This window comes from Pelodiscus sinensis, chromosome 4 (genome assembly GCF_052426305.1).
Source record: "Pelodiscus sinensis isolate ZL-2025 chromosome 4, ASM5242630v1, whole genome shotgun sequence".
NCBI classification, from domain to species: domain Eukaryota; kingdom Metazoa; phylum Chordata; order Testudines; family Trionychidae; genus Pelodiscus; species Pelodiscus sinensis.
The window spans coordinates 64051836-64074993 of NC_143055.1; positions in this window are offsets into that span (position 1 = coordinate 64051836).

Genomic DNA, 23158 nt, shown 5'->3' on the forward strand with positions numbered 1-23158 from the left:
TTCCTTATTTTTGAAGTGGGTCTTGCCCACGAAAGCTTATGCTCTAACACTTCAGTTAGTCTATAAGGTGCCACAGGTCTCCTCGCTGCTTTCGCAGATTCAGGCTAACATGGCTACCCCTCTGATACTTTCTCAAAGAAGGAGATCAGATTGGTTTGGCACGATTTACCTTTTGTAAAACCACATTGTAATTTGTCCCAATTGCCATTTACCTCAATGTCCCTAACTACTTTCTCCTTCAAAATTTTTTCCAAGACCTTGCATACTTCAGATGTCAAACTAACTGGCCTGTAGTTACCAGGGTCACTTTTTTCCCCTTTCTTAAAAATAGGAACTATATTAGCAATTCTCCAGTCAAATGGTACAACCCCTGAGTTTAGAGATTCATTAAAAAATTTTGCTAATGGACTTACAATTTCACGTGCCAGTTCCTTTAATATTCTTGGATGAAGATTATCTGGGCCCCCTGATTTACTCCTATTAAGCTGTTTGAGCTTGGCTTTTACCTCGGATATGGTAATATCTACCTCCATATCCTTAGTCCCATTTGTTATGTTGCCATTATCCCTAAGCTTCTCATTAGCCTCATTAAAGACTGAAGCAAAGTATTTGTTTAAATATTGGGCCATGCCTAGATTATCCTTAACCTCCACTCCATCCTCAGTGATTAGCGGTCCCACTTCTTCATTTTTTGTTTTTTTCCTATTCATATGGCTATAAAACCTTTTACTATTGGTTTTAATTCCCTTTGCAAGGTACAAGTCACCTCAGGAAGGGATGCAGAGGTAAAGTTTCTTGAAATTTAAAATGACTGATTCTTGGAGCAGCTTGTCCTGGAACTCATAAGAAGGGAGGCAATTCTTGATTTAGACCTAAGTGGAGCACAGAGTCTGGTACAAGAGGTGAATGCAGCAGAACTGTTTAGTAAGAGGGACTATAATATAATTAAACTTAACATCCCTGTCATGGGGAAAACAGCAAGGCAGCCCAACGCTGTAACATTAAATTTCAGAAAGAAGGACTACATATAAATGAGAAAGTTTGTTAAACAGAAATTTAAACGTACAGTACCAAAAGTGAAATCCCTGCAAGCTGCATGGAAACATTTTAAAGATACCATAATGGAGCTGAACACCCCACATTAAAAAATCACAATAAGAAAACCAGCATGGTGCAACCAAGGCTGAACTAAAAATAAAAGAAGCAGTGAAAGGCAAAAGGGCATCTTTTAAAAAGTGGACGTTAAATCTTAGTGAGGGAAACAGAAAGGAGCATAAACCCTAGAAAGTGAAGTGTAGAAATATAATGAGGAAAGCCCAAAAGGAAATTGAAAAATAGCTAGCCAAAGAGTCAAAAAGTAATAGCAAAGGAAAAACTAAGCACATGAGAAGCAGGAAACCTGCTAAATAACCAATGGGGCAGCTGAACAACCCATATGCTAAAGGAGCACTCAAAGATGATATGGCCAGTGTAGAGAAACTAAATCAATCTGTAAGACTGAGGATGCGAGGTAGATTTCCAAACCCGTGGATTTTTATTTTTATTTTTAGATGAGGAACTGCCCTAGATTGAATTGTCATTAGGGGAGTCTTGGAAACAAATTTATAAACTAAGTACTAATAAGCCACCAGGACCAGATGGTATTTCACCCAAGGGTTCTGAAGGAACCTAAATGTGATTTTGTAGAACTAACTGCAGTTTTGTCACATCTGATTACAATCAGCTTCTGCACTAAATGACTGGAGGATAGCTAATGTGGCACTTATTTTTAAAAAAAGACTCAAGAGATTATTCTGGCAATTACAGGCCAGTAAGCTTGACTTCGATATTGGGCAAACTGGTTGAAATTATAGTAAAGAATAGAATTGGCAGAAATAGATGAACAAAATATATTGGGGTAGTCAGCATGACTTTTGTTAATGGCAATCACGCCTCCCCGACCTACTAGAATTCTTATGTTCTTATCAGTTGGCTCCAGGACTGAAGAAGACAGAGCTGCTTTCCATCTTCTCAGGCACTAAACTAAGAAGAAGTTTGTTGGACTTGAAGAGCAGGGTACATGTCTTCTCTGTTCAGTCACTGCCAGCCTTTGATCAGGGCAACTAGGGCAGTAGACCAAGGCAATGTGTTGATGGGGGGATGCCTTTGAATAGTTCCACATGACCTTACCTGCAGACAGACAGCTGGACTTATAGGGTACGTCTAGACTACAGGCTTCTGTCAACAGAGGTTTTGTCGACAGATACTGTCGACAAAACTTCTGTCGACAAAGCGCGTCCAGACTACATAGAGTTCTGTCGACAAAGCAAGCTGCTTTTGTCGACATGGTAGTCTGGACGCAAAGGACAGTTTCCATTCAATAACACCTTCTGTCGACAGAAGCTCTGTTGACAGAAGGTGTTATTCCTCGTAAAATGAGGTTTACATACGTCGACAAAACTGCTGAGTTCTGTCGACGTTATGTCGACAGAACTCAGCGGTAGTGTGGACGCAGGTATAGTTTTGTCGACAAAAGTCCACTTTTGTCGACAAAACTCTGTAGTCTAGACACACCCATAGAGGGAGGAGCATTGCAGCCAGCCGAGACTGTCAGCAAAGGAAGGAAGAGAACAAAAACACATATCCAAGCTGCACTTTGAGACATTCATTCTCTCAGGTACTCCTCTGGTGGGAGAACCAGCAGCAAGGGAGTGGGCCCAGGGGGCCTCCTGAAGAAGCCATGTGGGAAGAAGGTGGCTCAAGGTATGCTGGAAGAGACTTGGGTTGAATGGCTGAGGGTAATGGTGGAAAGGGGGGTTGAAGGAGGAGAGTGTGTGAAGCTTGTCTGTGTGTTCTGGCTAGCTCGGGGCTTAGACAAGCTCTGCTATTTAGTTGTGTGTTAATGTGGCAGGTTCAGGTCTTCCTCTCATCTCTTCCCCTTCCCTACCTAAGAATCCTACTTGTCCAAGAAAGGACTTGTTATTTTCCCTGGTGCAGCCAACATCACTAGAACACACATTTAGCTCTGCACAATGAATACTACTAAGCAGGGCACTGCTTGTCTGCTCCCATCCTATCCCTGCACAGAGGTGACACATGGAAAGGTAGGCTCTCTTCCCTTCCTTCCTCTGTTTGCTGGAGGCAGCTTGGGGCCAGGCCAGGAGAGATAAACAAACAGCACCTGCACCAAAAAGCTTCTCTAGCCCCATCTGAACAGGAATGGGAATGAATACTCTTAGCCTGCCTGCTGTGACCTTCTTGAAACCCATTTACCTTTCATTCAGTCCCAGATTTCTATTCCACAGCCGCAGGCGCCCTTATTTTTAACTGGTTCTCTTTCTACTACAAGTTGTACTAAACAGTATGCTGAAATTCCTTGGGGTAGGGAGTCTTGTCTTAGCTGTTGGGCACAGTGTGATGCATATTTCTATACTGCATCAAGATTAAGGAAACTCCTTTCTTTACTCCCATACCTTGCAAACCTCATTCATCCTCTAGAAGTCACTGTGGTTCCTGCTGTTTGTATGAGGAAATGTGAATGTGTGATTGTTGTGAATTACAGTTTCAACCGGGATCCTAAACTAAAAGAAAACTCTAGTGGAGATATAGACTTTGCTTATCCCCACTCCCCATGCTTCAACCCTGCTGCTCCGGCTTTATAAATAAAGTTGGTAGAATGCACATTTCATTTTTCATAACTTTAATGTGCAATATAAATTGTTTGTTTTAAAGCTTTTTCATATTTTTATAATTAATGTTCACAGTTATAGAACATTATGGAGGAAGGTCTTTTTTTATGAAGTAGAAGATAAGACTGAAAGATTTCAAGCTTTCAAGCAGTTAAAGCACAGAGAGACAAGGAGGGTGAATTAGGTAATATCTTTTTTTAGTTTTGAATCAACTTTGGTTGGTGAAAGAGATAAGCCCTTCTGAGCTTCAGAGACCCAGAAAAGAGCTCTGTGGGGTTCCAAAGCTTGTCTCTTTCACCAACCTTATTTGGTCTAATTAAAGATATCCTCTCCTCTACCTTATGGATTTCATCCTGGTATCAACCTGACTACAACAAAACAGCAACCTTCCCCACCCCCCGTCAAAATCACATGTCAAAATATACAAAATAAAACCAGACATAATTTCTTGATTTGACTATTCGTTCACTAGTCCATTTGTAACAAAACCAATTCAGAAGTTTATATAGTTGAATTTGGACTATAACTCGTTCTTAAGCCCCACTTTTTCTTTATTTTCCCATCTATAAATTTTAATTATTATTGATGGAAATATGTGTGTGGATTAATATGTACATGTTGAATTCAACTGCTAATTATCTGGAAAAAAAACCTCTCTAGAGTTTTCTGGTGCTTAGGTGTCCCTTGGAATCATGGTAAAAAGTTGCCCTCCCCCCAAAAAAATCTGAAATGGCACCTCTGATGAGCCACATAGCCAGAGAGTTGTGGGATGACCATGGGTTCTGGCAAGTGTGATAACACAAAGCTCACCTTGAACTTCATACCAGATACAAGCCATAGCAGCTGTGTGAGTACCGAGCTCTTTCAATACAAATTAAACACTTGAGAAGGCAAGGGGGGGTCCAGAGTGATGGGATGGAGGAAGCTCAGGAAGCCATTTGGAGCCAGAGGTGAGAAGGATTGCCAAAATACAAGTTCACCCAGGGTTCAATTTTCCCCAAGGCCAGCCCTGTGTTCAGTGCATCTACAAGAACGCTGTTGCTGCTCAATACACAATAATAATAAAAAAACCCAGAAGTAACCAGGAAACCCACTTCTCTGATATACCCAAACAAACTAGGATCACTGTTTGTATTCTAATTGTTTAAATTCAGTCTTGATAAATGAATTAGCAGGATTCAATTACCATTTTGAGATATTAAAGGTATGTCCATTCAAAGAATATTTCTGTAAAGTACAGGCAATGATTCTGTGCCTGCTCTAGGGTCGAAGGACCCACAAAAAAACTTAGAGGGTGCTCAGCTCCCATAAGACAGCATAGGTGACAAGAACATATAGATGGTGCACAATAAAACCAGAATTTGGAAAACCTGCACTGGCAAAAACAAAAGTCAGCACCTATGTAGTAAAGTGTCACTGTAGAAACAACTCTTTTGCAGCCCTGGTGTTTGCCAGACAATACCTGTCCTTAAGAGTATCAGGATTGCTTAAGACAGCTGAGAAGCAACTATAAAAACAACACAACAAGAAACAAGATTTCTATGCTACTTTGTAAATATTAGTAATCAAGTCTCCAGATGCACTGTAACATAAAGGCAAAAATATGGCTATACAGATTGTTAAAGACTATTGAAAAGCATCGGAGGAAAACTCAGATCCACATTTGGCATTAGCTACTAATAATGCAGCACCATTAGAATGCAGATTGTCTCCTGCAGAACTATTAATGGTAACCACAAAATTAACTACAAAATGTTTACAGGAGGGTTTTTTTTTCATCAGTAAAGAACAGTCCAACAACGAGGTCTTGCATACAAATAGAAGAGTAACAAAAACATTTTAAGAAAAAAAACATATAGTTTAACTGATAAAGAATAGTATAGCAAGTATAAAGAGACTTTAATCCTGAAACAAAGGGGCTGCCTTTCTAAAACAAGCCATAGTTCCTTTTATATGATGTAATAATTCAGAACTGACATATTTCCAGAACAAATAGTTTCTTGGAACAGGAAACTTTTCTCTTGAAAGAGAATCCATAATAGTGTGCCATGGTATAATCCACCAGAGTTAGGCAGGTCATTCAAACAAGTGCCCCCAAATCACAATGTGTTTTATGTAAGCCATTGTTCTATAGAGAAAAAGAGATATTAGTCTTACCTTGTCAAATAGTGTTTTACAAAAGAAATCACCCATCTGGAACCTACGGTGCTATTTCAGATTATATTGTTAGCTGGTGGCTAGACTTTTGGGCTGTGTCTAGACTGCAGGGTTTTTTAAAAAAAAGTAGCCTTTTTTTGAAAAAACGTCACCTGCGTCTAGACTACAGCCGCGTTCTTTCGAAATTAAATTGAAAGAATGAGGCTTTTCTTTCGATGGCAGTAATCCTCATTTCACGAGGAATAATGCCTTTTTTTGAAAGTGTTCTTTCGAAAAAAGGCATTCTTGAATGCAAACAGGGCTTTTTGGAAACAGATCAACCAGACCGCCTGGGTGCTCTCTTTCAAAAAAGCAGCTCACTTTTTTGAAAGAAAAGGTTGCAGTCTAGATGCTCTCTTTTGAAAGAGTCTTGTAGTCTAGACGTACCCTTGGTGTCCAGGTTTGCCCTTCCTCCTCTCTCTTGCTCAAGCCCTAAAAGCTTTCATAGACTGAAATGTTAATATTAAGAAGTTGAGAAAACTTATCATATGACTTATAGTTGATGATTTTTTAGAAAAAATCAGGAAAAATAAGTGACTAAAATATTTTTAAAAAATATTTTGGGGAAAACACAAAAGGTTGTGTTTGTTTTTTAATAGAAAAAAACAAACAAAAAATAAAGTGGCAAATTTGGGATATTCCCCCGAGCCTTTCCTCCACCCGCCCACAATTATGAGCTTTTCAACCTGTATAAGTCACTCCTTGCTCCTTCTCATAAGTAATTACACCACTTGAAACCTATGCTAATTAAACTTTATATTGCACCATACTATGAGGTATATGTTTATACAATGATGTAAGTATTATGAACCATAGGAAGATGCTAACAAGTGAAATCTATGCAGTGCATTTACGCTGACAAGAGACAATGTAGTACATGTAAAACAACAAGTTATGACAAAGAAACAAAAAGAAATGAATTAAAATCAATAAAATATAGATTTTTGCTACAGGAAACATATTTGCCTTGAGATTCAATTTCAGATTTTGTATTTGAGTCAAGAAAAACAGTCATTGCTTTAAATGGGATTATTTCTCTTTCTAGAAGTGCAGAGTTTCTTCAGTTTACACTTACTCATTTATCACAGAAGTAGCCCTTACCATCATCTTTTCCTTACGGTTTGTTAGGGTATGTTTAGACTACAGGGTTTTTTCGAAAAAAGTGGCCTCTTTTCAAAAAGCGTCCCCTGCATCTAGACTGCCGCCGTGTACTTTTGAAATTAAATCAAAAGAACATGACGGTTTTATCGACCATGGTAAACCTCATTTGATGAGGAATAACGCTTTTTTTTTAAAGTGCTCTTTTGAAAAAAGGCATTCTTGAATGCAAACAGGGCTTTTTCAGAAGAGATCGTCCAGACTCCTTGGGTGTTCTCTTTTGAAAAAGGGGTTCACTTTTTCGAAAGAAGTGGTTGCAGTCTAGACACTATCTTTTGAAAGAGGCTTGTAGTCTGGACATAGCCTTACTGTTGATACTAGAGATGAAATTCTGCTCAAGCCTGTTCAGGATGGGAGTAGGGAAAGAGTTGGATGATAGTGGCCCAGCAGATGCCCCTGAACAACATGGTTATTTCAGTCTGCATGCTTTCCCCAAGACCATGCTAGTAGTCACACAGATTGCCATCAATCTAGTCATGTCACCTGTACATAAGGAGATGCTGAGTTTTAATCTGGGTTCTACCACTGGCTCTGGGGAAGTTACTTTGCCTTTCTGTCTCTGTCATTGTTTCCATACAAATGGTATAGTGCTATTAACAAGACTGTTTGTAATGTTTATAGCTGTACAATGCTTTGAATATCTAATTGCTAAGTATCATAAGGAAGGTTCTCACCTAGCTATTGTATGCTCCATATACCTAGCAGTTACATTAAGACTGGAAGAGACTCCTCTCCTGCATTACGAAAGCACAAGATACATTTGAATTATTCTTTGCAGCCAGTATTTTGTCTTACTATAAACAGATAAATAGTTTGATATATGGGGTAATTCTGCAGCAATCCCCGCCCAGTACTTAAGAAACTCATCCACTAATAAATCTATTTACCTACTTGACAGGCAGTTCACATCTCTAATGGAAACTGAATACTGTTGGATTTTTTCATTATTATGTCAATTGTGCTTTGGAACCACCTATGTTACACAATAAATACATTAGTGATCTGAGCATCTGGTTTCTGTCATTTGTACCACTCAGCAGGCAAGAGCAGTGAAATATGTCATACATAATCACACACAAATTGAATAATCAGAAATATATTGATACCAGCAGCTGAGAACATGCTTTGAAACACTGATACTCTGATGACTTGATGACTGTAACTAGAAGCAGATTTAAAGATTCAGAAGGTAATCTTTAAGAAGTGCTAATGGAAGGCCAAAGACACAGAGGGAGTTAGACACTGACAAAGTCTAAGGTCCAAAATTTAGATCTTCAGATTCCATGCTCAGCTGCCTGCCGAAGCCTGTAGGCACCTACATTTCTGAGGTGCCTAAGTTTCCAAAGGTAAAATCCCCTAAATTTCAAAGCCTAAACTTCTGCCAGCTGGTGGATTTGTACTTGCCACTACTGAGCTGCAGTGCCTAAGTACCAATATGATAGCGTTTGTAGCCTTAATGCTCTGATGTTTATTCAAAAGCATAGGTGTGCACACGGGGTGTGCCGGGTGTGCCCAGGCACACCCTAATGTCTCGGGCTGGCTAGTGGCTGCTGGAGGAGGAGAGAGATTTGTGATGGGGTGCTTCAGACCCTCACTTTAAATTCCGTGCAGCCATCAACAGGGCTCTGTGAGGGAAGAGAGCGCATGCACGGCATGCTCAAACCCCGCACAAGAAGTGAGAGGGGAGACGCCCAGGTGTGGCATGACATCATGGCCCGGGACTTTCAAACCGCACAGCCCAGCTCCAGAAGGAGCTGGGGCCTGACTACAAACGCTGGCTGGTCTGAGCCATTTTTGCGCCCTGGGCCTGGCAGCACTGCCCTTTGTGCACCCAGGGGCACCCCCGCCCGGCTTGGCATCATCGCTTGGCCCCCCTGAGATACCTCCCCCTGGCCTTGCAGCATCGCATGGCCCTCCTGAGGCACCCCGGGGACGCCCCTGCCTGGACCAGTAGCACCGCGCAGCCCCCCCTGAGGCACCGTGGAGACTCCCCTGCCCGGCCCGGCAGTACCGCGTGGCCAACCCCAGAGGCACCCCAGGGATGCCCCTGCCCGGCCCAGAAGCACTGCGCGGCTCCCTGGGAGTGCCCGGTTAGGGCCTGGATGGCCTGTGGCTTGGGCCTGCTCTGACTCCAGCCCCAAGAATCGGAAGGCAGAAGCTGAAGGTAAGGGAGGGGAGAGGAAGGGGGAAAAATAAGAGGAAGGGGTGGGAAAGGAAGGGGCTTGTGCTGAGGGGATGGGGGTAGGTCAGGAGAAGAAAGGGGAAAGCACCAAGGGACAGGGTAGAGGAGAGGCAAATGCCAGGGGGCCAAGTGGAGACAATGAGGAAAAGGGCAGGAGGGGAGGTGTCAGTGGGAGAGGAGAGTGTAAGGGCATTGGTGGTTAGAGGGGGGAGTCGGAGGTGCGGGGAGGCTTAAAAGGAGGGGTGGGCATGAGAAATATGGGGATGGAGCAAGGCATGTGTGAGGGCACAGGGGCATGAAGGGAATGGGGGCAGAGGGTGGTGAAGGGGTGGGCATCAGGGAAAAAGAGGGCAAAGGGGGCAAGGGCAGTGAGGGAAGGGGGAGGCACCAGGAGGGTGCAAGGGTAAGGGAAGGTGCAGGTTCCAGGGGATTCTGGGGGTGAAGCAGAAGGGCAGACATCTTCAGGGGAGTGACCAGCACCAGAGAAGAGAGGCAGGGCAGGTGTGTAGAGGGAGGTGTTAGGAGAGAGGATGAGGAGGGGTATCTCACATGATCAGAGAGGGGCTACTGGAAGAGTGGGTACAGGGGGAGTGAAGGGCTGATGGAGGGCGGCAGGTTGCAGGAGGGCTGAGGGCAGTGAGAAGGGCAGGAGTCAGGACAGCAGAGGCGGGTGAGGGGGCAGCAGGCACCAGGGGAGCTGATGGAGCATGAGGAGGAGACATGGCAGCAGAGGGAAAAAGTAGCAGTTTATGAGATATTTATTAATAACTTGGGTGCCACAGTGGCACATGCAAACAAGCCACATGAACTCAGTACTGGCGCACAACACAAAATTCATTCTGCTCATGGGAGGAAACTCTTAGAGGGAACACTTCCCCCAGCCTCTCCGCTCCCTCCACCCCCGAGTTAATGTCACACACATTGGGGTAATGCAACTCAGGATAGTTGCATGAGGAGAGTTGGGGGGGTAAACTAATCCCTATTGGTAGGAAGATAGTGGGAAAAGTCCTGGGGCGGGGGGTCACATGACACCTTTTACTTCTGGTCATGTGTCCATCTTGCCAGGAGAGTATTCCCTCAAGAGGGGGGATGTGGTTAACAGGGTCGGGGTATGGCTAATGGGGGTCAAAGTACATTTTAAAAAATTCTTTGGGTGCACACCCTAATGGAATGTCCTGTGCATGCCTATGTTCAAAAGCTGGGCAAAATGTTCCTATTTTTCAAACAACATTTGAATTTCTGAAATGGAAAATTATTTGACAAATCACAAAAATTAGAGATGGAAAAGCCCTGTTTAGGCCATCCAGTTCTTTTCCATGCTGATGCAGGATTGCTTGCTGCAGCCCACTCTTTAGCATATGGTCCAGTCTGGCTTTAACATGTCTGAACAATGAAGCTTCCATCACTTGGATTAGAGCATGTCCAACTTTCTTGCTCTAAGGGAAAAGTAAACTAAATGTACTGCAATCTTTGATAAGTTGCATTTTAACTTCCCCTCATCTTCTGTACTTGCTCAGGTCTGTTTTCATATATGATTTACTCTTTTATGAAGAACCTAGAGCTTTCCATTATTTTTAATTAAGTTTATCTCTCTTTTGGATTATTTGTCCATTTTATGTATGTTGAATGTCACAAAACTGGGACTCTCTGGCATTGACTCACCACCATCCATGGCATTATCAGGTCATGCATATTCCTGGATCATAAAGCTCCAGGATGGGACTCTAATTGTAGGAGTGCCAATGGCAGTGGGAGCCAGACCACAACCAGCAGCCCAACTGGCAGCAGTAGGGTCAGGGGTGGTAGTTTGGCTAGAGGCAGTGAGCCTGAGGCTACCTTCGCAGCCCAAGGGCAAGGGTTAGGGGGTTGGCCAGAGCCGAGGTGGAGTTGGTGGTGTGCTCAGGGGCTGGTGGGAGGGGACCTCCCTTGGTCTGGAAAATTCCTTTGTTTGGGACTGTTCAGGTTCTGAGGGTAGTGGACCAGGGAGGTGCAATGTGTATATATTTATTTTCAATAATTATTATTTCCTGCCTATGCTTCTTAGCTTTCTCATGGTCCTGCTACTAATGTATTGACTTGTGTTTGCAGTTCTCTCCCACTTAAAATCATTGGTGAATTTTGATAAAGCTGTTTACTTATATTTCAAATAATTAGCGTAGATGCTAAATAAGGCTAGACTTAATATCGAAGCTGTCATAGCCACTAGCTGGGATGTTTCAAACATCCTTTCTTTGTTATATAATGGTTAACATTTGTTACTATTTTTTCTAATGTAAGAAAATCTTGCAATATAACATTGTACAGATGCTACCTAAATACTTACATTTAAGATACAGAGATATTGCTGCTCTTCTTCCAGATACTTAAAAAAACTGTTTCTGGTTACTTAATTGAACTAGTAATTACTCTTGAACATGTGGGTTGGTTGTTTTCTGCTTGAAATAATTATCCAATGAAGCCTACACCAGGGCTATCAGCAGGAAGTTAACAATTGGTGTATTGGTAAGAGTTTATAAAGCACTTGTGTATTTTGCCAGACGGAGGAACAGATGGGCGTATAATGCACACAAACTGACTGCATGATCTCAGGACTCAACCAACAGCCACAGCTGAAATACACAAGAATCAGTTGTAACCACTCCACAGCTTCTAGGGGGATTGGCTAAGTGATCTAAAAAACAAATTCTTAAAGCACAGTCTCTAATTTTACCCAAGCTTTCCTGTCCAAATTGTCAATAAAAGATGTTTATTCTACCAAAGGGAGGTTTATAACTACCATTGAAATACACTGACTCATATTTGTAAGGCCTCAGAATTAATGGGAATCTAGTTTCCTAAATCAGAGTTCTGTGAGCTTACATATGAGCTTAGCAATTCTTTTGTTCTTCCAATATTTTGTTTGTTTGATCCATTGCTTTTTTGATACCTGTTCTCTCTCTCTACTTAATTGCTGTCTTTTACTCTATGTAAGGCAGGTGGCATTCTTGTATGATTTTTCCCCCTAGGTTAGCATCACTGTACAAATCCAAACATCTATTTCTGTCTATTCTACTTCTGAAATATTAATAGTTTTATTCCCTGGTATTGTGAGTATTTTCCAATTAGAATGTTGCTATTTCTGATTCCTGTCATGTGTGTCAATTGTTACCCATATATATGCAATATTATGTCTCCTTACCCCAATATATCTGACAGCTCACTCTCACCATGTTAAAACAAAATACTATGTAGCACTTTAAAGACTAACAAGATGGTTTATTAGATGATGAGCTTTCGTAGGCCAGACCCACTTCCTCAGATCAAATAGTGGAAGAAAATAGTCACAACAATATATACCAAAGGATACAATTAAAAAAAATGAACACATATGAAAAGGACAAATCACATTACAGAACAGAGGGGGGATGCGGGGGGGGAAGGGGAAGGAAGGTAAATGCCTGTGAGTTAATAATATTAGAGGTGGGGAAGGGGAGATGTCTGTGAGTTAATGGTATTAGAGGTGATAATTGGGGAAGCTATCTTTGTAATGGGTAAGGTAGTTGGGGTCTTTGTTCAGCCCCCTGTGGAGAGTGTCGAATTTTAGCATGAATGCCAGTTCAGAGGATTCCCTTTCAAGTGCAGATTTGAATGTCTTCTGAAGTAGGATGCATGTGATTAGGTCATTGAGACAGTGTCCTTTCTGGTTGAAATGGCAAGAAACTGTTTTTTCTTTGTGATCCGGTCTAATGTCTGTTTTGTGGGCATTGATTCTTTGGCGAAGTGTCTGAGACGTTTGTCCAATGTACATAGCAGACGGACACTTTCAGCACATGATAGCATAGATTATATTTCTGGATGTGCAGGATCTCACCATCTTAATAATACAATCTTAACTCTACATGTAGAAATAAAATTGCTTTGGTTTACTGGAAGTCATTGCTATATTAATGTGGGGTGCACTGCAGACTCATGCTAGTAATATGCAATATCAGTAATTTTTTCCTGAAGTCATGTATGCACTGCCCCACATTTCAGATTATTGGGATGCAAATAAGTGCTGTACTATAACTTGCTGTGGTGCAAACATAAAAGTCCCAAGTTCACACTAGCATACTCTTGTTCGAAGAGAACTACCCTATTTAAACTCAGGACCTTTACGTTTGTGCCTTCAGTATTCACGTAGGAGAGTCACACTTCAATAATTGGGTGATCACACTCCTCATTCTCCCTTAGTCCAAATTGTGGGGCATTACAGACATGCCCTAATTCATAAGAACGTAAGAACAGGGATACCGGGTCAGACCAACAGTCCATCCAGTCCAGTATCCTGTGTGCTGACGGTGGCCAATACCATATGCCCCAGAGGGAGGGGACACAACAGGTAATCCTCATGTGATCTCCTCCTGCCCTCCCTCGGCACCCACCTCCGGAGAAACAGAGGCTAGGGACACCATTCCTACCCATCCTGTCTAATAGCCATTGATGGATCTAACCTCCATGAATCTATCTGGCTCCCCTTTGAACTCTGTCAAAGTCTTAGCCCTCACCACATCTTCTGGCAAGGAGTTCCACAGATTGACTGTGCACTGAGTGAAGAAAAACTTCCTTCTGTTTATTTTAAAACCACTGCCTATTAATTTCATTTCATGACCCTTAGTTCTTATATTGTGGGAATAAGGAAACAACTTTTCCTTATTCACTTCTTCCACACTGGTGATGATTTTATAGACCTTTATCATATCCCCCCTTAGTCTCCTCTTTTCTAAGCTGAAAAGTCCGAGTTTTTTTAATCTTTCTTCATATTGGACCCATTCCAAACCCCTAATAATTTTTGTTGCCCTTTTCTGAACCTTTCCAATGCCAATATATCTTTTTTGAGATGAGGTGACCACACCTGTAACAGTATTCAAGATGTGGCTGTATCATGGTTTTATATAGAAACTTTAAGATATGTTCTTTTGCTTTTTTGACTGCTGCTGAACACTGAGTGGATGTTTTCAGAGAACTATCCACAATGATCCAAGATCCCTCTCTTGAGTAGTTGTAGCTAAATTAGTCCCCATTATATTGTATGTATCGTTGGGATTATTTTTTCCAATGTGCTTTACTTTACATGTATCAACATTAAATTTCGTTTGCCATTTTGTTGCCCAATCACTTAATCTGGTGGGATCTTTTTGAAGCTCTTCACAATCTGCTTTGGTCTTAACTACCTTGAGCAGTTTGGTATCATCTACAAATTTTGCCACCTCACTGTTTACCCCTTTCTCTAAATCATTTATAAATAAGTTGAATAGGATTGGTCCCAGGACAGACTCTTGGGGGACCCAACTAGTTACCTCTCTCCATTCGGGAAACTTACCATTTATTCCTACCCTTTGTTTCATGTCTTTTAACCAATGATCAGTCTATGAAAGGACCTTCCCTCTTATCCCATGATAACTTACTTTGCTTAAAAGCCTTTGATGAGAGACCTTGTCAAAGGTTTTCTGGAAATCTAAGTATACTATATCCACTGGATCCCCCTTGTCCACATGTTTGTTGACCCTCTCAAAAAACTCTAGCAGATTAGTAAGGCATGATTTCCCTTTACAGAAACCATGTTGACTCCCCCCCCCCCCCCAACAGATTATTTTCATCTATATGTCTGACAATTTTATTCTTTACTATGGTTTCAACTAATTTGCCCGGTACTGATGTTAGACTTCCTGGCTGTAATTGCCAGGATCTCCTCTAGAGCCCATTTTAAATATTGGCGTCACATTAGCTCTCTTCCAGTCATTAGGTACAGAAGCTGATTTATAGGATAGGTTACAAACCACAGTTCATAGTTCAGCAATTTCCCATTTGTATTCTTTGAGAACTCTTGGGTGAATGCCATCTGGTCCCCTTGACTTGTTGCTGTTAAGTTTATCAATTTGTTCCACAGTCTCCTCTAATGACACCTCAATTTTGGACAATTCCTCAGATTTGTCACCCAGAAAAAATGGCTCAGGTTTGGGAATCTCCCTAACATCCTCAGCCGTGTAGACCAAAGCAAAGTATTAAATTAGTTTCTCTGCAATGACTTTATCATCTTAAAGTGCTCCTTTTGTATTTCGATTGTCCAGGGATCCCACTGGTTGTTTAGCAGGCTTCCTGCTTCTGATGTACTTAAAAAACATTTTGTTATTACTTTTTGAGTTTTTGGCTAGCTGCTCTTCAAACACTTTTTTGGCTTTTCTTATTATATTTTTACACTTAATTTGGCAAAGTTTATGCTCCTTTCTGTTTTCTTCACTAGGATTTTTAAAAGATATCTTTTATTGGTCACTGCTTCTTTTACTTAGTTATTAAGCCATGGTGGCACTCTTTTGGTTCTCTTACTTTGTTTTTTATTTTGGGGGTATAAATTTAATTTGGGCCTCTATTATCGTGTCTTTGAAAAGTTTCCATGCAGCTTGCAGAGACTTTACTTTTGTCACCATACCTTTTAATTTATGTTTAACTATCTTCCTCATTTTTGTTTAGTTCTCCTTTCTCAAATTAAATGCTATAGTGTTGGACTGCTGAGATAGGATCCACTGAGATGTTACATTTTATACATTATGGTCACTATTTCCAAGTGGTCCAGTTATATTTACCTCTTGAACCAGATCCTATGCTCCACTTCGGAGCATAGCCTCTCCCCTTGTGGGTTCCAGAACCAGCTGCTCTAAGAAGCAGTCATTTAAGGTATCGAGAAATGTTATCTCTGCATCCTGTCCTGAGGTGATGTGTACCCAGTCAATATGGACTGGCAGGCTTGGAGATGGCAAAGGCACTGTGGCCAGAGTCAACCCCTTTAAGGGCTCCAGGGAGGGAGGAGAGGGAGAAGAGTGTTCTTGTTTGAGGCTGGAGGGCACCCTGGGAAGGCTGGAGCCCCCCTATTTCAAAATAAGTGTCTACATAGCACTTATTTCGAATTAGCTATTTCGAATTTGGCATTATTCCTCGTAGAATGAGGTTTACCAAATTTGAAATAAGTGCTCCACTATATCTAATTTAATTCAAAATAGCGGTTTGGCTATGTAGACTCTAGTAAAGTTAATTCAAAACAACGGCTGTTATTTCGAATTAAGTTTGATGTGTAGACATACCCTTACAGTCCTGATCAAGTGGTCGATAATATATCCCTAATGCTATCTTCTTATTATTGGAGTACAGGCAGTCCCCGGATTACATGGATCCGACTTATGTCGGATCCCTACTTACAAACGGGGTGAGGCAACCCTGCACTAGCTGCTTCCCCCTAGCAGACCAGGGAGATGCGAAGCTAGCGCCCCCCCCAGCAGACCAGGGAAAGGCAGAGCGGCTTTTCTAAGCAGACACCTCAGCTTGAGAATAAAAGACTGAGGGAAGTGAGGTGTGGGAGAATAAAACTGAGCTCTGGAGAAATGTTTGGCTACAGTTTCCCCTACAATATGTACCAGTTCCGACTTACATACAGATTCAACTTAAGAACAAACCTACAGTCCCTATCTTGTACGTAACCTGGGGACTGCCTGTATAGAATTACTATCCATAGAAAGTCTGTGGAACATGTAGAGTGATTTAAGTTTTTTAGTACATTTTCTTTCATGTACAGTGCCACTCCCCCACCAGAATGACTTGTTCTATCCTTCCGATATATTTTGTACCCTGGTATGATTGTGTCCTGTTGATTTTCCTCATTCCACCAACTTTCCGTGATGCCTATTATATCAATATTCTCCTTTAAAACTAGGCACTCTAAGTTCACCCATTTTAATATTTAGACTTCTAGTATTTGTGTATAAGCACTTTAATAATTTATCACTATTTATCTGTCTGCCATTTCTTGATGTGTTAGACTCTTTTTCATTTGATTGTGTCTCATCTGATCTAACCCATACTTTCATCCTCTCCTCCTGACTAGAATATAGAGCATCTCTATTAATAGACCCTGATCTAAGAGATGTCTCTGTCTGATCCATGTGCTCCTCTGCTCCCATCGGCTTTCTTCCAGCCCTTAGTTGCTCTATGACCCTTCTTAATGTTAAGTGCCAGCAGTCTGGTTCCATTTTGGTTTAGGTGGAACCCATCCTTCCAATATAGGCTCTCCCTAACCCAAAAGTTTCCTGAGTTCCAAATAAATCTAAACTCCTCCTCTCTACACCATCATCTCATCCATGAATTGAGACTCTGAAGCTTTGCCTGCCTACCTAGCCCTATGCATTCAACTGGAAACATTTCAGAGAATGCTACCATAGAGGTCCTGGATTTCAATATCTTTCCTAGCAACCTCAATTTGGCCCCCAGAGCCTCTCACCTACCCTTCCCTATGTTATTGGTGCCTATATGTACCACAACTACTGGCTTTTCCCCAGCACTATATATAAGTCTATCTAGATGTCTTGAGAGATCCACAACCTTCGCACCAGGCAAGCAAGTCACCATGCAGTTCTCCCAGGCATCACAAACCCAGCTATCTATGTTTCTAATAATCAAAACCCCCATTAATAAAGCCTGCCTTTTTCTAATGATTGGACTTCTCTCCCCTAGGCTGTGTCCAGACTCAGGGTTTTTTTCGAAAAAAGTAGCCTTTTTTCGAAAAAACTTCACCTGCGTCTAGACTGCAGCCGTGTTCTTTCGAAATTAAATCGAAAGAATGCGGCTTTTCTTTCGACGGTGGTAAACCTAATTCCACGAGGAAAAACGCCTTCTTTCGAAAGTGCTCTTTCGAAAGAATGCGTTCTTGAAAGCAAACAGGCTTTTTAGAAAGAGAGCATCCAGACTCACTGGGTGCTTTCTTTCGAAAAAGCGGCTTGCTTTTTCGAAATTCCGCGTGCAGTCTAGAGGCTCTCTTTCGAAAGAGGCTCTTTCGAAAGAGGCTTGCAGTCTAGACATAGCCCTAGAGATTGATGCTCAGTGTGAAAGGATATAACAACATCCTCTGGAAGAAGGGTCCCAACTATGGGATTATTTACCTATGCTCCAGTTGACTGTTCTCCTTCTCTGAGACTTTCATTTTCCTTAACAGCAAAGGCACTGTCTAACTGGAGATGGGACAGTTCTACAGTGTCCTAGAAAGCCTCACCCATGTACCTCTCAGCCTCCCTTAGCTCCTTCAATTCAGCTACCCTGGCCTTCAAAGCCCGTACACAGTCTCTGAAGGCCAAGAGCTCCTTGCACCGAATGCACAGATGATACATGCTACACTGGGTACAATAAACAGAATATCCCCCACTATGCTGCTGGGCTTCTGCCTGCATTCTCTCCTACAGCTAATTAGGTTATTGAAAGGGTTTTTATGTAAATCTGGTAGTTTTGGTTTTAATTTAGTTTAAAAGTTTTAAAGAATGGCAAGAGTATCTATCCCCCTTCAACTCCCGATCTAAACTGCTTTGTGAAATTCCCTGTTAGCTGCCCCTATTTGCAAAGTTCCCTGGTGGCTTACTCGTGGACTTTATAAAGCCCTGGCCTTCCTTATAGCCCTGCCCCCTGGCTAAGCTTAACCAATGAACAGAGGGTTCTAGATTTTAAATCCTCGTTAATAAGTTCACAGCTTCCAACTGCTGGCCCCAACACATGGTCCTCAAGTGTCCTGTAATCACTCCTCCTTCACCTGGAGAACTCCCTTCTGAAACTCTCTGTTAGCTGCCCCTGTTTGCAAAGCTGTTTGCAAAGTCAAAGTCACTATTGGAGAGAAAAATTATCCAGGTGATAGATAAATAGTCTTGATCATGTGATTAGCATAGTGTAATAATTCAGAATTTGATCATAGCTCCAGCCAGTAGTTGGTTCCTTTATTTCGTATTTTGTCCTCTGGATAATAGCAGTTTTTTTTATAACAGGAATATAGGGGATGAAAACTGCTTTTGATTAAAAGGGATTTGCTTTTCAGAAACTCTGAAGAGATCAAATGACTAGACACCAGTTGCATCATTTTGCAAATGGAATGCATCTTTATATCTGTAACAGGGGACTAATACACAAAACCATGAAAAAATTTCAGGGAACAAATAGAAATTCAACCAGAAGGATATTCAATGCAGAAACCATGGGGCCTTGGAATCACCATATTCATGTGAGGAAACAGTTTTAACAAGCATAGTAAGACAAAAAGAGGGCTCTAGTGAGCTTCTGTATGAATTGGTAAGGCATTATGTAGTGTTTGTGACAAAAGTGCAGTTTTAAAACTCAACTAAGAAAATATATTTGCAGGAATAATTCATTTAGAGAGCTGTTTTTACAACATGGAAGAAAAAACAGTGAATTAACAATCCCATATTTTAAAAAGTAAGATTGGGGTCTTGAAAAAATAACAGATCTCTGTCAAGATTTCTAAAAGACAATACACTATGAATTATTATAAGGTAGAAAACAGAGGTAAGTGACTGCTATAAAGAGGATTTGCAAATATTTTCTTGAATTTGTGAAGAATTTGTATTAGTCATTCTCATATATTTTATTTTTGTTTTCCAGTATCTATTTCACATTCCAAGAGATTAAGATCCATGAAATTTCATTGAAAATATGTTTCCAAGTCTCATGCATGAGTATCTCTAGAGAAAACAGTTATATTTTCACATAATGAGTATTCTTGCTAGGATGCTAATGTAATCTGGGCAACTGACCTCCCTCCCCTAAAAAAACCCAACCCCAATATTATTATATTGATTTATCTGACCAGTCACGAGGGGAAAACAGTGTTTGCATTGTAACTACTGAATGCTTTCAAGGAGTTGTTCATGATCAATCCACCTAAATAAATAAATATGAAAAAGATTAATAAATTAGAGGAAATCATAATTTGTTGACAGAATTCTGAGACCTAAGATATTAAATATATATATATATTCAGTGGCAAAGAGTTGAAAAGAACTCAGATCCAAGCATTCTGAGATGGTTTAGCTTTATCTGGTCATGGAGGAAGATGCTTCATAGAACTTTTGCTTTTGTTTGATGCAAAACTTTTTGTATTTTTTTAATACTAAAGATTCTGGGCCATTTAGTCCCTTTCAGCTCCCTTAGTGCCACTCAGGTAGCTCAAAAATGAGAAGAGATTGCTTGTCAATTCCTTGGCAGTGTAGGAAAGTTATTGTAGGTGTAAGGCCATTGAACATGGAAGTTCCATCACTACTGCTTTAGGTAGTGGTGGGACTGATAGGAGCATATCAAAGCTTGTCAGAAATGGGAAGAATCTGGAGTACATAATGGTCCCACAACGTTAGTTGGCGAATGGACTATTGGGGATCACAGCCAGCTGGCATTGTTTAGAACAGTCCTCAGGCTCTTCTAATCTGTACCTTGGACTGGGCTAGCCAGAGAATGGGGAAACCAGAATTGGCTCCCTGACAGCCTCTTTCCATTTTTCCCACTATGCAAAAAAGAAGTGGAACAGAACAGATAATTTGGCTCTATATTTTTAGCAAGTTCTAAAGCAGACACCTGGGAATGGATACTTTAATTGAAGAGATGATCAGCTAAGTGCTTCCGGCAGGAAACACACAAGACACCCTCAAGCACAATTTCTTAATCCAGCCTCAGATAATTCAGAAATGTATTTGTAGTAAAAATAAAGTAATTGGTACAACCATTTTGCAGGCTCTGATGGCTATTAAGGAATTTATATGAAAATGCCGTAAAAGATTATTTTTATTGTAATATAATATGAAATATTTAATCTCTTTTCAGTACCCTTGGGAAAAATGACACTGAAAAGGTGTCTTGTTTTCTTTTTGTATATTATTTTGGGAATTGAGAATTGTAGAGATTATAAAATGTATACATGGGACTGACCACAGAAAATATCTCAATGAAAATAAATATTTTGGGTTATAACAAAGGGTTTAAACATTTTACAACATTACGATAAATCTACACAAGCCTAAATAAAGAGAGGCCAAATAAGTCATTTAAAAGAATCATTTTCTTGAAATGGAACATGCCGTTTCTCACTATTACCTCCACCAAGTAATTTCTAAAATAAATTTCTGAAATAGAATAGGGACAAAGGTTGCCTCTCTAAACTGCTCATATTTCATTGAGAAAAAATAGCTATATAGATGCTCATTTTCCTCTATAGTTACTAGGGGACTCATTACAGTCTTCCTTCATTTAATCATGTGACTGTTCTTGTGTGATTTCACACTCACCTTTCTCCTTTCTCATTCTTCTTTTAAACCACTAGAACACCAACGTCCACAAATACTAATAACACCATATCCATTAAAAATATCCCAATAGCATAGATAATATATACTACTTTTTTTTCCCCCACGGTCTTATTTCTTCACATTTTGAGACTGATTTTCAAAAGTTGAGGATATACTTGGCAAGTACCATCATGACAACTGTATGACAAAAGAAGAGCTTATTTGCATGTGCAAATAAGAAGTGATGGAATTGGACATTTGAAAGTACAAATGTAATTTACACTCACTGTTCAGAGCCTGCATGCTTAGCATTTTGAAAGTTTATGTTTAATCCTTGATATCTACTGATAACATGGTCACAAGAAAATTAACATCAACTTCGCAAAGAAACTTAGAAGTGAAAAAACAGGGGCCTAGCTACCCATTGGAAGCCAGAAAACCTGAATTAGAATCTAGACACCCTATATGAAGTATAAGGAGATTTAGGTCTCTAAGAATGGGCTTCATGAAAGCCAGTTTAGCCTCTTCTTTCCTCCCTGGGTTACTTGGGAGCAGGCCACGCTCACCTGTGTGCCTGGGCACCTGATGTTTTTAACATAAAAGGAGATCCGGAATACCCCAGCAGTGGTGTTGTATAGTTGGGGATCCCGTATCCACTCCCTTGCTGCAGTCCCTTGCTTCTAAAGGAATATACAATGGAGCCTCGACCTGGCTGACCCCTGTACATACTTGGGGAGCCTCCAGGAATAAACTAATTTCAGTAATAAACTGGATCTAACTTCAAAACAATTATAAATAGTATACATCTCATTAATTAAATTAGAATTAACATACCTTTATTTAACAACTTAAAGAAACTGGTTTTAACAGACTAAAATTGAAAACAATCAATTAACAAAGTACACAGAAATAAATGAAACTTATCTAACTGGCATTTATATTGCTACCATTTATCCCACCCCAGAGTGTGCACTTCTCTGGATCTCAGAGTCCCAGACGCTTGCATGGACATGCTTGAAGATCTGAGGCTGGAGTGAAGATAGCATTGAGCAGATTGTATGTCTGTCAGTCTTGGCTGCAACAACTGCAAAATTCCTCTGCCAGTGGACCTGTCCCCAGCAAATGCCAGCTGCTCTGGTTCATTGGGCAGATCACTCTGGCTGTCTTTGGATTCAGAGTCAGACAGTCTTCTGTGTTCTGTCCCAGGCAGCACTTCTCAAACAGCCACAGTTACTCATAATACCTTCTATGGAAGTCGATACAAGCCGTTCTTAGAAGATTAATGATACAGCCAAAGTCTCTCCCCTTCAGGGACAATCCCCAACAACCCTGAAGTCCAAGCCCCAGCAGGGTCTCAGCAGCAGCTCATGGACTGGAAAAGGCTCCACATCAGCAATCTGGCTGGTCTCTCAAAACTGTAGCCTACCAGCTCTTTCCCTACAGTGCCTAGAGAAAGCAACAGTTTTCCCTCCTTTTTCCACAAATGCTTCTGGGAGTTGTAGTCTCTAGGGCTAGATCACTGCACAAAGTATCCTCACAGTAAAAGTCAGAGGTTCCTATAGTAAAGGGAGCCTATACAAGCATATTAGGTGGGCAGCTGCCTAAACTGGCCAATAGCAGATATCAAGGAGAACAGGATGGCCTAAGCCCAGCTCAGCTCAGAGAATTAGGTATCAAAGTCTGGAGTGGAAGCAGATGCCAATCTTCATTTGTGATCCACATCTGGGAACATCTCTCCTACAGTCACGTGCCTGTTTCTTGCAAGAATGGCAACAGTATTTGCTTCATTCAATACAAAGTGGAGGAGAATGAGGGTGTGTCTACACTACAAAGTTAGT